The following is a 12763-nucleotide window of genomic DNA, read 5'->3' on the forward strand; positions in this document are numbered from 1 at the left end:
ATGGGATACGAACTTACCTACAGTCTGCACCACCTCCTGGGATACATTCCTGCAGCGAAGTGAGCAGAAGTCGAGGCCAGAAGGAAGAAAGAAGCAGTAGAAACAGGCGTCGACCGTGGGCATCCGCCCCTGTGTTAGCGGAGTTGAAGATTGCTGGAGAAGCTTTCGAAAGCGGGGCCTGGTTCCTGTCGACGGCGCTTCAGCTAATTGGGCTGGTGGCAGGTAGTACACTGATCCTTCCTGGGCTGCGGCGGTCGTGAACTCGAGCGGGTGGCTTGCAACGGGGCCGAGCAGCGTTGTCGGGAAGAGGCGAGAGAGAGGGTGGAGCACACAGGGCGCGGCCGGTGCTACGAAGCCGGGCTGCGTATAGACCCGTGAAGAGGGAGGCAAGAGTCCCACAGGGTTGTTCCACGACGGGAAAATAATAAAAAAAAGAAATATTAAACGCGCAGGAAACCGCGAGGAGCTGCAGGTTGCAACGGAAACTGCGGAAAGCAGCGCTAACAACAGCGGGGAAGAAGGCAAAAGCGCGGGAGGTGCCATCTTAATCAGCGGGGAAGAAGGCAAAGCGTGGGAGGCGCCATTTTGTTAAATCGGGGAAGAAGGCAAAGCGCGGGAGGTGCCATTTTAGATTTTCAAGATGCCGAAGACTGGCTGTATCACTGCCTTTGATAATACAATAGAGGACTGGACCACGTATGTGGAAAGAGTTGAGGTATATTGCGAGGCAAACGAAATAGCCGATGAGAAAAAGGCATCGGTATTGCTAAATTTAATGGGCGCTAGAACGTACGGCCTATTGCAGGACCTGATTACTCCAGCCAAACCGAAGGCGAAGAGTTTTAACGAAATTGTTGCTGTCCTACAGGAACACCTAAACCCTGCACCGCTGTTGATAGCCGAAAGATTTAAATTCCACAGGAGAACTCAGCATAAAGATGAGAGCAATGCTGAGTACCTTACGGAACTACGCAAGCTATCAAAGCACTGCCAGTTCGGAGCAGGACTGGCAGATACACTACAGGACAAATTTGTCTGTGGACTCCTGAGTGAAGGAACACAGAAGAAGTTACTCTCAGAGAATGAGCTGACGCTAGATAAGGCTTTCAGCATGGCAGTATCATACGAAGCAGCAGCCAGGGGAGCTGCGGAAATTCAACAAAAGCCACAGGAATACGGCACCCACGAAATGACACGGGGATTTGCAAAATGTTATCGCTGCGTCAGAACTAACCATGAACAGAAGGACTGCTGGTCCAAGGACAAAATATTTTGGCAATGCGGAAAGATGGGACAAATTGCACGAGTTTGCAGGTCTGGGAAGAAGACCAGCGACAACAAAAAGGCTACTAAGGAACCGTACAAGAAAGTACAAAAGATGACGGACAGTAGTTCCGAAGACCAGATGAGCGATAGTGAATCCGGGAACAGGAGAATAAGCTGTCTCAAACTTCACAATGTAATCGCAAAAGAGGATCACCGAACCATTTGGGTCACCCTCACGATAGCAGGGTCCCAAGTTAAAATGGAATTGGATACAGGATCAGCGCTAACCGTCATGAATCGACGAGACTACGAGCGGCTATTCTCACACATACCCTTGAGAGAGACATCCATCGTCTTGATGACGTATACGGGGCAAAAAGTATACCCCAGAGGAAAAATAAGGGTGCCTGTCGAATACAACGGCAAGAAAATACGGAAATTGTATCTCTACATACTGCAAAATGGTGGACCACCGTTATTGGGACGTGAATGGATCAGGAAGATAAGCTTAGATTGGCACTCCATTCATGCAATGACGGTGGACGGTAAAAAAGATGAAGACGTCACTCCTGGACGATTGTCAATAATCTTAGCTAACGCCAAAGAGGTATTTCAACAAGAACTGGGCACTCTTAAAGGCGTAACCGCCTCGATAAAAATAGAAGAGAATGCAATTCCCAAGTTTTTCAAAGCAAGACCATATGCAATTCGCCCAGCCGTCGAGGCAGAGCCGGAGAATCTGGAGAAGGCAGGCGTGTTGTCTAAGGTCGACTGGAGTGAGTGGGCGACACCCATCGTTCCTGTCATGAAGAAAACGTTAAGCAATAAGTCTGAGGAGCCAAGGATGGTTCGCATCTGTGGGGATTTCAAGGTGATGGTGAATCCAGTCCTTCACACAGTACAATATCCTCTTCCAAGGATAGAAGACATCTTCGCCTCACTGTCTGGAGGGAAGCGTTTTACAAAAATTGACCTAGCACAAACATATTTGCAGATGGAGGTTGAAGAATCCTTTAGGAAGTATCTCACGATAAACACTCACAAAGGTCTTTACCAGTATCATCGATTGGTATTCGGAGTAGCATCGGCTCCGGCGATATGGCAAAGAGTGATGGAACAAGTCCTGCAAGGGATTCCGGGGACTCAGTGTTACTTGGACGACATCCTAGTGACAGGTGAAGATGACAGTGAACACCTTAACAACCTAGAACAGGTGCTCACTAGACTACGGGAACATGGGCTACGAGCCAACCGCCCCAAGTGCGAGTTTTTTAAGAAACAGATACCGTATTGTGGCCACGTGATTGATGAAGAGGGGTTACATAAGTCCCCTGACAAAATTGAAGCGGTTGTTAAGGCCCCAGCGCCTGAAAATGTGTCACAACTGAGGTCATTCCTCGGATTGGTGAATTACTACCATAACTTTTTGCCAAATTTGTCGACAATCCTGCACCCACTGAATGCCCTGCTATGAACAGGAGTAGCATGGAAATGGAGCAATGACTGTAAGCGGGCCTTTCAGAAGAGTAAGGACTTAATCACTTCAAGAGAAGCATTGGCTCACTACAACCCAGCACTGCCGATCAGACTGGTGTGTGATGCGTCTCGCTACGGCATTGGGGCGGTACTGTCACATAAATTCCTTGATGGTTTAGAGAGGCCGATAGCTTTTGCGTCACGCTCGTTAACTTCTGCCGAGCGTAACTACGCCCAGATTGTCAGAGAGGCCCTCAGCCTAGTGTGGGGGGTGAAGAAGTTCAATCACTACCTGCACGGTCAAAAATTTACTCTACTAACCGATCATCAACCTCTTGTCTCCATTTTCAACCCTCAGAAGGGCGTACCGATAATGACAGCGCAACAGCTGCAGAGGTGGTCCCTTTTCCTAGGGGCACACCAATATGACATCGAGTACAAAGGAACTAAACAGCATGGGAATGCTGATGGATTGTCACGCCTACTGTTGCCGACGGTGGAAGAAGAAGACCTTGCAGTGGATCCAATGGAGTTATTCCACTCGACCATAGTCGAATGTCTCCCGGTGATGAATGCAAAAGGAAACACTGAATGACCCAACACTATCACGGGTCTATGATTTAACGGTGAAGGGATGGCCAGCACATGGCGAACCACTGCTGCCAGCATTCTCGCCGAGAAGAGAACAGCTGTCAGTGTGCAGAGGAGCCTTGATGTGTGGATCCAGAGTAGTAATTCCACCTAAGTTGATGGATAGAGTGCTCAATGAGCTTCATGAGGGTCCTCTGGGTGGGGTAAAAATGAAGAACTTAGCCAGAGCGTTTGTGTGGTGGCCAGGAATCGATACAGAAATCGAAGAGATGAACAAGAGCTGTGCAGGATGCCAGAAGTTCCAAAACGCCCCACCACAAGCTCCTCTGCATCCATGGGAGTGGCCCTCATCTCCATGGCAAAGGGTGCACATTGATTTTGCTGGTCCCTTCATGGACTCGATGTTTTTAATTGCGGTGGATGCACATTCAAAGTGGCCAGAGGTAATAAGAATGTCCTCAACCACCACGGAAAAAACTATCACAGTTTTACGAACCATATTCGCCAGGAATGGGCTGCCTGAACAGATTTGCTCTGACAATGGACCACAGTTTGTGTCTGAAGAGTTCCGGAGGTTCACAGAAACCCCACAGTGCAGATAGAGGCCATTTCGGCCCATCGAGCCTGCACCGACACATATCCCACCCGATCCCCGTAACCCCACATATTTAATCCCCCTAACAATAAGGGTCAATTTTTCATAGCCAATCAACCTAACCCACACATCTTTGGACTGTGGGAGGAAACCGGAGCACCCGGAGAAAACCCACGCAAACACGGGGAGAATGTGCAAACTCCGCACAGACAGTCACCCGAGGCCGGATTCGAACCCGGGTCTCTGGCGCTGTGAGGCAACAGTGCTAACCACTATGCCACCTGGTTCTTAAAGAACAATGGTGTTAAGCATTACACATCTGCCCCATATCATCCAGCCACTAATGGATTGGCCGAGAGGTTTGTTCAAACATTCAAGAAGGCTATCAAGGCAATGTGTAATGAAGATATACCCCTACAACACAAGGTGGACAACTTCTTGTTTGCCTACCGGAATGCGACACATGCGGTTACCAACCAAACTCCAGCCATGATGTTCTTCAATCGAAGACTACGACGCCGCTTGGATTTGATTAAGCCAAATGTCCGAAGAGATGTGGAGAACAGGTAGTTTCAGAATATGAATGAAAGGCCGACCAGGAGTTTTAAGATAGGTCAACCAGTTTTGGCCCGGGACTACCGCACTGAGAAATGGCAGCCAGGAACGATTTGTACACGGCAAGGACCTCTCATGTATACCGTGGACGTTGGAGAGAGCATTGTAAGACGCCATGCTGACCAGATTCTAGAGTCACTGGAAAACGTCAACTCCACACCACGATCTGATACACCTGGTAATGAAATCGACGTACCAATTGCAGCTACCGCAGAATCGGTGATATTGGAAGCAGATGAGCCAAACAACGACATTGATCCCGACTCAACCTTGCCAGAGGAACCTGATACCCCAAAGAGGCGTTATCCAGACAGAATCAGGAAGCCTCCTCAAAGACTGAACTTATAATTGCTTAAACTTAACCAATGTATCCAGCAACCGTAATTGTGATTGTAATTAGTTATCATTTAGTTGTTAAATGAATGTTATGTACTGTTTATCTAAAAGGGGAGGAATTGTTGTGTATGTACCTTTAAGAGAATAACTGGTCTGAGACTGCAGTACCGGCAGTGACCACCCCTGTATAAAAGGCGCTAGTGAGCCTCTGTAGTTTCAGTTTCCCGATTGACTCCTTTCAGTAAAGACTTGTTTTGTTCAACTCCTGCTGTCCGTGCCTCAATCATACATGGACATAATACTCCCCACCAACAATAGCAAACCCCCCATGAAGATATTGGTTCTGGCCCTGTTGAGGTGCAACCCAGCCAGCTTGTACAGGTCCCACCTGCCGCAGAACCAGTCCCAATGACCCAGGAATCTAAAGCCCTCCCTTGTGCACCATCTCTCCAGACACACATTGATCTGTTCTATCCTCCTATTTCTGTACTTCACAGATCTGCCTTGTTTGCAGTATCCTGACCATTGGTTCCTGTTCAAGCAAAAACTTTATTACTTTACATCAAGTAAAACAACTTGGGATGAAGCCCAGGAATCCTGTAAATCAAGGAATGCCAATCTTGCTGTCATTAACAGTGCTGAGGAGCAGGTAGGAGCTATCTGTTTATTATATACACTGGCTGTCATATTTCAGTCTCATTTAAGGCAGATCATTTGTTACAGTTGTCAATCCTACATTATAGATAATGGGCTGAAATTGCTGGGGGTTCACGCTAGTAATGATGCATTCATGGCGTACACCATTGTTTCAATGTAAAGAATCCAGTAAATAGTGGCACAACTGAGATTGACCATTAGGTGCAACCTTCATAATTTGCTGGATCATTTGTGCCACTTCGTTGACAGATTCGCCTTAGCTGTTAAAGGTTTGTTCACGCCACTCAGGCCACCATTGAAGGCAATGGCGATCGCCAATTTGTTGGATTTAAGCCTGGATCTCTCTTCTGGGCCAATACATCAAATACATTATTAATTAAGGAGTCAATTACTGCTGTAAGGAGGGATGATATCTTAGCAGGTTCCTCTAATGAGGCCATATGGGTAGAATTTAAAAACAAAAAGGGGGCAAGCACTTTGCTGGGAGGGTAATATAGGCCCCCAAACAGTCAGGGGGAGATAGGGGAACAGATATGTAGGCAAATCTCAGAGAAGTGTAGAAATAATAGGGTAATAATAGTAGGGGATTTCAACTTCCCCAATATTAACTGGGATAGTCAGAATGTGAAAGGCTCAGAGGGTGCAGAATTCTTAAAGTGCATCCAGGAGAGCTTTTTGAGCCAGTATGTAGAAAGTCCTACAAGAGAGGGGGCGGTACTGGACCTAATTCTAGGGAATGTAGCCAGGCAAGTGGTAGAAGTGTCAGTAGGAGAGCATTTTGGTGACAGTGACCATAATTTGGTGAGATTTAAGGTAGCCATGGAAAAGGACAAAGATGGACCAGAAATAAAGGTTCTAAATTGGGGGAAGGCCGATTTTAATATGATAAGGCAGGATCTGGCCAAAGTGGACTGGGATCAGCTACTTGTAGGAAAATCCACATCACAGCATTGGGAGTCTTTCAGAAAGTAAGTAGAGAGAGTACAATGCCAACATGTTCCCATAAAGGTCAAGGGTGGGACCAATAAGCCCAGGGAACAAGAATGGGTTAGGAAAAAAAGGGATGCTTTTGGCAAAAACAAAGGACTAAAAACAGTGGAAGCCCTAGAGGAGTATAGAAAGTGCAGGGGGGTACTTAAAAAAGAAATTAGGAGAGCGAAGAGGGGGCATGAAAAAACACCGGTGGGCAAAATAAAGGAAAATGCCAATGTGTTTTATAAGTAGATTAAGGGCAAGAGGATAACCAGGGCAAGAGTAGGGCCCATTAGGGACCAAAGTGGCAATCTGTGTGTAGAGCCGGAAGATGTAGGCGAGGTTTTAAATGAATATTTTGCATCTGTTTTCACTATGGAGAAGGGCGATGTAAGCATAGAAATCAGACAAAGGGATTGTGATATACTTGAACAAATTAGTATTGAGAGGGAGGAGGTACTAGCGGTTTTAGGGGGCTTAAAAGTGGCTACATCTCCAGGTCCTGATGGGATCTATCCCAGATAGCTGTGTGAGGCAAGGGAGGAGATCACACAGGCTCTGACACAAATTTTCAGAACCTCTCTGGCCACAGGGGAGGTGCCAGAGGACTGGAGAACAGCTAATGTAGTACCATTGTTCAAGAAGGGTAGTAGGGATAAACCAGGGAATTACAGGCCAGTGAACCTAACATCAGTGGTAGGGAAATTATTTGAAAAAATTCTGAGGGACAGAATTAGTCTCCACTTGGAGTGGCAGTGATTAATCAGGAATAGTCAGCATGGCTTTGTCAGGGGAGATCATGTCTGACCAATTTAATTGAATTTTTCAAGGGGGTGACTAGGTGTGTGGATGAGGGTAGTGCAGTTGATGTAGTCTACATGGACTTCAGTAAAGCTTTTGACAAAGTCCCACATGGGAGATTGGTCAAGAAGGTAAGAGCCCATGGGATCCAGGGCAACTTGGCACATTGGATCAAAAAGTGGCTTAGTGGCAGGAGGCAGAGGATAATGGTCGAAGGTTGTTTTTGTGACTGGAAGTCTGTATCCAATGGTGTACCGCATGGATCGGTGCTGGGTCCTTTGCTGTTTGTTGTAGTGTATGTAACCTGTACCACCTTAAGAGACTACCTTAAGGTGATGAACTACTTTCTGATGGCTCCTGTATATTGTAGTACCGGTGGTGACCACACCGGTATATAAACCCTGTGGAGCAGTTTGTATTTCAGTTCAGCCCTGACCCTCAATTACTAAAGACCTGTTTAAGTATTCTGTTGTCTGTGTCCAGTTATTCAGCATAACTACATTTGGAAAACACAGACTCAACAGTGGCGACGAGTCTGATCGTACCTAGCGGCAGTTTTGCATCCAAGGAAGCTTCGTCCTCAGAACGGGCGTCGAAAAGGGGCATCCGCCCTCATCATCCTGCTGAGCACCGCATCGCACGGGAGGCATTGAAAACCCGGTTTGGATTTGCTGGCCACGAAGTCCACCATCAGCAACAGGCAGTGATCATCCCTTCTACGACAGCGGCGGGTAAGCCCGATCTAGCGACACGGAGAGAAGTCGGCCGAGTTGTCAGTGGGAGAAGGGGAGGGAAACCGAAGAAAAGGGCGGAGAACACAACCGCAGCCGGTGAAAAGGGCCGGACTGCAATCGGGCAGAGACGTGCAGCAGCCAGAAAAGCGTTAATGTCCACGAGGACCGCGGGAGCGGCGGGGAACAAGAGCAGCAGCGTCGGGGGAAATAAGGACTGCTGGGAGGCGAGAACGGTAACAGTGCGGTAATCGCCAATTTAGTCGGCGGGGGAAGAAGATAAGCGCAGGAAAAGCCGCCAAGCGCGGGAAGCCACCATTTTGGAAAAATAAATAAAATAAAGGAAACTCAACAAGATGCCAAAAACGGGTAACATCACTGCTTTTGATAGCGATGTAGAAGATTGGGCCACTTATGTGGAACGCGTTGAAGTTTACTGTACAGCGAATGAGGTACCGGCGGATAAGAAAGCACTAACCATATTAAACTCGATGGGTGCGAAGACGTACGGGTTATTAAGGCACCTTGTAACACCAGATAAACTGGTAGGAAAGAGTTTCGCTGAGATTGTTACTATCCTGCAAGAGCATTTAAACTCCACGCCGCTGCTGATAGCGGAACGATTTAAATTTTACAAAAGAATTCAGCTTAAAGAGGAAAGCAATGCTGAATTCTTAATCGAACTGCGCAAGTTATCAAAGTACTGTCAGTTCGGTACAGGACTAGCAGATGCTCTGAGAGATAAGTTCGTGTGTGGGCTACTAAAGGAAGGAACCCAGAAGCGACTGCTAGAGGAAAAGGATCTTACGCTGGACAAAGCTTTCAGCATTGCAGCATCGCACGAGGCAGCAGCACGAGGCACTGCGGAAATGCAGCAAAGGCCATTGGAATTCAGCACCAATGAAATGGCATTGGGTGCAGCAAAGTGTTATCGTTGCGGAAGGACAACGCATGATCAGAACCAGTGCTGGTTCAAAGATAAAGAATGCAGGAAATGTGGCAGACTTGGTCACATAGCGAAAGTATGCCGGTCAGGAAAGAAGACCAGCAACAAAAAGTTGCCGCAGGAGAAGTACAAGAAAGTACACAAGGTGACAGAGAACAGTTCGGATGAACAAAAGACGGATTCAGACTCCAGCAGTAAGGAACTGGGTTGTCTAAAAATACATAATGTGGGTAACACAGCAGACCACCAAACTATCTGGGTCATGCTTCGGATAGCAGGAGTCCAAGTGAAGATGGAATTGGACACTAGATCGGCATTGACGGTAATGAATAAGCAAGAGTACAAAAGGTTATTCTCACACATTCCCCTGAGGGATACGGAGATTGTATTGAAAACATACACGGGGCAAAGAGTATACCCCATCGGAAAGATAAAGGTAAAGGTGGTCTACAATGGTAAAAAAAGTCAGGGAATGGACTTGTATGTGTTACCTGAGGGAGGTCCACCACTACTGGGACGGGAATGGATCCGGAGAATAAATATGGACTGGCATTCCTTACAAGCACTAACTGTAGATTCCTGTAAAGAGGACGATGTCAAACCTAAACGACTGTCCAAAATATTGGACGATGCTAAGGAGGTGTTCCAACAGGGATTGGGAACACTGAAAGGAATTACGGCAAACATCAAGGTTGAAGAACATGCAAACCCAAAATTTTTCAAAGCCAGACCGGTACCTTATGCGATACGACCTGCTGTGGAAGCAGAGCTGGAAGGGCTAGAATGTTCAGGAGTACTGTCAAAGGTGGAATGGAGCGAATGGGCCACGCCCATTGTTCCCGTCATGAAGCGTTCGTTGAGCAACAAGCCGGGGGAACCTGGGAAGGTTCGCATCTGTGGCGATTTCAAGATCACTGTTAATCCGGTTCTTCACACAGTGCAATATCCGCTTCCGCGGATTGAGGATATCTTCGCTTCGCTGTCTGGCGGGAAACACTTCACCAAGATAGACCTGGCGCAGGCGTACTTACAGATGGAAGTTGATGAAGCGTCACGCCAGTATCTCACGATCAACACACATAAGGGCTTATATCGGTATAATAGACTGGTTTTTGGAGTGGCATCGGCTCCAGCGATTTGGCAAAGGGCCATGGAGCAGGTATTACAGGGAATTCTAGGCACACAATGCTACCTGGACGACATTCTGATTACAGGAGATGATGATAAGGAACACCTTGCGAATTTGGAGCAGGTGCTCACCAGATTGAAAGAATATGGACTCAGAGTTAATCGCCAGAAATGTGAGTTCTTTCAGAAGTGAATCTCATACTGCGGTCATGTCATTGACCAGGAGGGGCTTCATAAGTCACCTGACAAGATCGAAGCTGTTGTGAAAGCTCCCGCTCCGGAAAATGTATCCCAGTTGAGGTCGTTCCTTGGGTTGATTAACTATTACCACAAGTTTCTTCCAAATTTATCCACGGTGTTACACCCGCTGAACACTCTTTTGCAAATGAGAGTACCATGGAAGTGGAGCGAGGACTGTAAACGGGCTTTTCAAAAAAGCAAGGCACTGATCACCTCTAAGGAAGTGTTGGCTCACTTTAACCCAACGCTGCCTATTCGTTTAGCTTGTGATGCTTCTCCATATGGTATCGGGGCAGTGCTCTCACATAAGTTGCCAAATGGCTTGGAAAGGCCAGTCGCGTTCGCATCCAGATCATTGACCTCCGCTGAGCGCAACTATGCTCAGATAGATAGGGAGGCTCTCAGCCTCGTGTGGGGAGTTAAGAAATTTAACCATTACCTGCAAGGCCAAAGGTTTACGCTGCTGACAGATCACCAGCCGTTGGTTTCCATCTTTAACCCTAAGAAGGGTGTTCCGGTTATGACGGCGCAGAGGCTTCAGAGATGGTCCCTTTTCCTAGGGGCACATCAATATGATATCGAATTCAAAGGTACAAAGCAACATGGTAATGCTGATGGGCTGTCGCACCTGCCACTACCTACAGCGGAAGAGGCACCGGCAGTTGACCCTGTCGAGATATTTCACTCGACCATCATCGAATGCTTACCAGTTAACAATGCAAGTATTGAGAGAGAGACCAGAAACAACCCAACACTGTCTCGGGTCTACGATTTGACAGTGAAGGGATGGCCAACACATGGCGAACCACTGTTACCGGCATTCTCAGCCAGACGAGAGCAGCTGTCCGTCTGTCAAGGAACATTGATGTATGGAACAAGGGTGATTATTCCTCCTAAATTAAGGGAGAGCGTTCTGAAGGAACTGCATGAAGGTCATCTGGGGGGAGTCAAGATGAAAGGCCTTGCTAGGGCTTATGTGTGGTGGCCAGGTATCGACGAACAAATAGAGGATCTGACTAAAAGCTGCTCAGGGTGCCAAAAAGTTCAAAATGCACCTCCAATTGCACCACTGCATCCGTGGGAATGGCCTTCAACCCCATGGCAACATGTGCATATCGACTTTGCAGGTCCATTCATGGATTCCATGTTTTTGATAGCGGTAGACGCACATTCTAAATGGCCAGAAGTGATTAAGATGTCGACCACTACCTCTGAAAAGACGATCGCAGTTCTAAGAACCATATTTGCAAGGAATGGGCTGCCGGAACAAATATGTTCAGACAACGGACCACAGTTCATGTCAGAAGAATTCCAGAAATTCATAAAGAAGAATGGGGTGAAACACTATACATCTGCCCCATATCATCCGGCTACAAATGGGTTGGCCGAGAGATTTGTACAAACGTTCAAAAAGGCGATAAAGGCCATGAGCGAAGACCATATTCCACTACAACACAAGGTGGACAATTTCCTGATGGCATATCGAAACGCCACGCATGCAGTGACAAATCAAAGCCCTGCCATAATGTTCTATAACAGGAGGTTGCGGTCCCGATTGGATTTGTTAAAACCCAATGTGCGTAGAGAAGTCGAAAACAAACAATTCCAGCACGTAAATAACAAGGGCACTCGGAGTTTCGAAATAGGACAACCAGTGTTGGCCAGGGACTATAGGAATGATAAATGGCAATCCGGAACAATTCATGCCCGACAAGGACCCTTGATGTACACGGTAGACGTTGGTGAGAACGTAATACGACGTCATGCTGACCAACTTGTGGAATCGAGAACAAGGGTCGACCCCATGTCTACGGCAGAGACACCAGTTGAAGAAGTTATTGAGCCTGTAGCATCTACCTCAGACTCGAACGTACATGATGATGTTCAATCCATAAGAGATCAAATGGATGAGTCACCCCAGCAACGAGAACCAGAGACCCCTGAAAGGCGTTATCTGGCCCGGATCAGGAGGCCTCCTCAGAGACTGAATCTTTGAACAGTTTTGTATGAAAGTTGTATATATGTTACCCATGTTATGTTTAAATTGGGGTGTACACTGTTAAGCTAAAAGGGGAGGAATTGTAGTGTATGTAACCTGTACCACCTTAAGAGACTACCTTAAGGTGATGAACTACTTCCTGATGGCTCCTGTATATTGTAGTACCGGTGGTGACCACACCAGTATATAAACCCTGTGGAGCAGTTTGTATTTCAGTTCAGCCCTGACCCTCAATTACTAAAGACCTGTTTAAGTATTCTGTTGTCTGTGTCCAGTTATTCAGCATAACTACATTTGGAAAACACAGACTCAACATTTGTAGTGTACATTAATGATTTAGATATGAATGTAGGAGGTATGATCATTAAGTTCGCAGATGACACGAAAATTGGTGGAGTGGTAAATAGCGA

At 46.9% G+C, this 12763-nt stretch overlaps 1 protein-coding gene and 1 long non-coding RNA gene across 2 annotated transcripts in view; both read left to right on the forward strand.

Annotated features, from left to right (window-relative positions):
• LOC147097549 (uncharacterized) overlaps window positions 1-12763 on the forward strand; it is a 156395-nt gene that overhangs the window by 37145 nt on the left and 106487 nt on the right. The gene's annotated exons all lie outside the window — the stretch shown is intronic.
• LOC147097550 (uncharacterized) overlaps window positions 5383-12763 on the forward strand; it is a 46389-nt gene continuing 39008 nt past the window's right edge. Inside the window, exon 1 of the long non-coding RNA XR_015074305.1 lies at window positions 5383-5528. This is a non-coding gene — a long non-coding RNA (uncharacterized LOC147097550). The remainder of the gene's footprint in view (window positions 5529-12763) is intronic.

The sequence above is a fragment of the Somniosus microcephalus genome, chromosome 31 (genome assembly GCF_052327205.1).
Source record: "Somniosus microcephalus isolate GS21.2 chromosome 31, FLI_Smic_1.0, whole genome shotgun sequence".
NCBI classification, from domain to species: Eukaryota; Metazoa; Chordata; class Chondrichthyes; order Squaliformes; family Somniosidae; genus Somniosus; species Somniosus microcephalus.